Source organism: Macaca nemestrina, chromosome 7 (genome assembly GCF_043159975.1).
Source record: "Macaca nemestrina isolate mMacNem1 chromosome 7, mMacNem.hap1, whole genome shotgun sequence".
NCBI classification, from domain to species: domain Eukaryota; kingdom Metazoa; phylum Chordata; class Mammalia; order Primates; family Cercopithecidae; genus Macaca; species Macaca nemestrina.
The window spans coordinates 6074955-6078287 of record NC_092131.1 but is presented as its reverse complement, the minus strand read 5'-3'; the positions used below and the strand labels follow the sequence as shown (position 1 = coordinate 6078287).

The window sequence follows — 3333 nt, the reverse complement described above, 5'->3', positions numbered from 1 at the left end:
TTACCTAGATTTCAGGTTTACCAGAAGCCTAGGTTCAAATTAATTTTGATGCTTAAAATACCTAAATGATGGCATCCCCTATAAAAGTGTTCTAGGCCAAAATGATTTTACAAATTAGTTTTAGCTTACATTCCAATAAGGATAATTTTTATGTTAGTCAAAGTATTCCATCCCATAGAAAAAAAAATTAGAAATTTCCTCAATTCATGATGCTCACACACCTTAGTATCAAAACTTTCTTATTTCAAAAAAGAACAGTTTTCATTTCTTATGATAGATGGAAAAAACAAATGTATATTAAAATCATACACTGTGTGAAACGATGGCAATCATCTTTTGGGACTGACCTGAAATGAAGAGAATACTCATTGCTGATCTCTTGATTATTTGGGCATAATGCATGTTCCAAATGGAATACATGGTGTGAAGTAGAAGTGACAATTTGATGTGGGATCGGTAAATACGTATCCTACTTTTTTCAGGGTATGATGTGATTGCTCAAGCTCAGTCAGGTACTGGCAAGACAGCCACATTTGCTATTTCCATCCTGCAACAGTTGGAGATTGAGTTCAAGGAGACCCAAGCATCAGTATTGGCCCCCACCAGAGAGCTGGCTCAACAGATCCAAAAGGTAATTCTGGCACTTGGAGACTATATGGGAGCAACTTGTCATGCCTGCATTGGTGGAACAAATGTTCGAAATGAAATGCAAAAACTGCAGGCTGAAGCACCACATATTGTTGTTGGTATACCGGGAGAGTGTTTGATATGTTAAACAGAAGACATCTTTCTCCAAAATTGATCAAAATGTTTGTTTTGGATGAAGCAGATGAAATGTTGAGCCATGGGTTTAAGGATCAAATCTATGAGATTTTCCAAACACTAAACACAAGTATTCAGGTTGTGTTGCTTTCTGCCACAATGCCCAACGGATGTGTTGGAAGTGACCAAAAAATTTATGAGAGATCCAGTTCGAATTCTGGTGAAAAAGGAAGAATTGACCCTTGAAGGAATCAAACAGTTTTATATTAATGTTGAGAGAGAGGAATGGAAGTTGGATACACTTTGTGACTTGTACAAGACACTGACCATTATGCAGGCTGTTATTTTTCTCAATACGAGGCGCAAGGTGGACTGGCTGGCTGAGAAAATGCATGCCAGAGACTTCACAGTTTCTGCTCTGCATGGTGACGTGGACCAGAAGGAGAGAGATGTTATCATGAGGAAATTCCAGTCAGGGTCAAGTCATGTTCTGATCACTACTGACTTGTTGGTTCATGGGAATGATGTGCAACAAGTGTCTTTGGTTATAAATTATGATCTACCTACCAATCGTGAAAACTATTTTCATAGGAGTCAATAGCAGCAGTCGATGACGAGATGGCACTCAGAAATGGTGCTGACGTAAGTTAGGACGTGGAATCATAAGTGAAACAGCACACTGTTTGAATAAAGAGTGAGTCGACTTGGCAGAGGGGGTCGATTTGGGAGGAAAGGTGTGGCTATAAATTTTGTTACTGAAGAAGACAAGAGGATTCTTCATGACATTGAGACTTTCTACAATACTGCAGTGGAGGGGATGTCCATGAATGTGGCTGACCTTATTTAATTCCTGGGATGAGAGTTTTGGATGCAGTGCTCGCTGTTGCTGAATAGGTGATCACAACGTGCATTGTACTTCTTTCTTCAGGAATATTTGAATCTTGTCTCAATGCTCATAACGGATCAGAAATACAGATTTTGATAGCAAAGCAACATTAGTCGCGAGCCCTTGTGAGGAAAGTCATTGGCTTTATCCTCTTTAGAGTTAGACTGTTGGGGTGGGTATAAAAGATGGGGTCTGTAAAATCTTTCTTTCTTAGAAATTTATTTCCTAGTTCTGTAGAAATGGTTGTATTAGATGTTCTCTATCATTTAATAATATACTTGTGAACTAAAAGATATAAGTGCTGTACAAAATCAGCCAATTATATTAAACTAGCATATCTGCCTTTGTTGTGTTTGTTATTAGCCTGAGTAGAAAGGCCTTTAAAACTTTTTTAGAATGCATTTTATTTGGTATTGTATTTATTCAATAAAGTACTTAATTAGTGAAAAAAAAACTCATACACTTTGGTCAAGTAGGTTTTATTCTAGGAAAAGAAAGATATGTCAATATAAGACACAGGTGCACAGAGACTACACAGCTATGTTCTCACTAGTGACAGAACCACTGCACACCACCAGCAAGCACCCTTCTGCCTCCCTGTAGGGGAAGGTCTTTCCACAGTGAAAATAGTCTGTAAAGTCTGCAAGAGGTGACTCCATCAAATATACAGACATCAATGAAAGGCAACAAGAAACATGTAAAACCAAGGAGATATATCAGCCACAAAAGAACACAATAATCTCCCAAAATTGACCAGAAAGAAATGAAAAAAAGCCACTGCACTCCAGCCTGGGGGACACAGCAAGACTCCATCTCAAAAAAAAAAAAAAAGGAAATGAAAAAAAACTAACAAATAACTCAAAATTCAAAATAATTTAGGAAGCTCAGCAAACTTCAAAAAATACAGAGAAGTAATTCAGTGAAATCAGAAGAACAATAAGTGACCAAAATGAGAAATGTAACAGAAAGATTGAAATTAAAAAAAAAAAAAAAAAAACAGAAATTCTGGCACAGAAGAATACAATGAATGAAATTTTAAAATGTAACAGAAAGCATCAGTGACAGAATGATCAAGCAGAAGAAAGAATCTGTGAACTTGAAGACAGATTATTTGAAAACATACAGTCAGAGGAGAAAAAAGAGTGAAAAAGAATGATGAAAACATATGGGACTTTGGGGAGAGTATCAAAAGAGCAAATGTTTATGTTATAGAAGTTCAAGAAGAAGAGGAGAGAAACAAAGGAGAAGGAAACTTATTTAAAGAAATAATAGCAGAAAATCTTCCAAACCTGGGAAGCAATATAAATATCCAGGTACAAGAAGGTTAAAGATCTCCAATCTGATTCAATCAAAACAAGGCTACCCCTGAGACATAATCAATTTGTCAAAAACCAAAAACAAAGAGAGGATCCTGAAAGCTGCAAGAGAAAAGAAACAAATCACATGTAAAGAAGTTCCAGTAAGGCTAACAGTGGATTTCTCAGCAGAAACCTTACAGACCAGGAGAGAGTGGGATGATATTCAAAGTGCTGAAGAGGAAAAAAAAAACTTCCAACCAAAAATACTTTACCCAGAGAAGCTATTCTTTAGAAACAAAAGAGAGATAAAGACTTTCCCATGCAAATTAAAGTTGAGGGAGTTTATCACCACCAGACCTGTCTTACAAGAAATGCTAAAGGGAGTTA

The 3333-nt window shown here is 36.7% G+C and overlaps 1 non-coding gene and 1 pseudogene across 1 annotated transcript; both read left to right on the top strand.

Moving 5' to 3' along the window:
* Nucleotides 1-312: 312 nt before the first annotated feature.
* Nucleotides 313-381, top strand: LOC112424212 (small nucleolar RNA SNORD2). Its single transcript, XR_003014934.1, has one exon. It is a non-coding gene; the product is annotated as a small nucleolar RNA SNORD2 (small nucleolar RNA).
* A 147-nt stretch (nt 382-528) lies between these two features.
* On the top strand, nt 529-1378 carry LOC105467395 (eukaryotic initiation factor 4A-II pseudogene; annotated as a pseudogene).
* Nucleotides 1379-3333: the final 1955 nt, after the last annotated feature.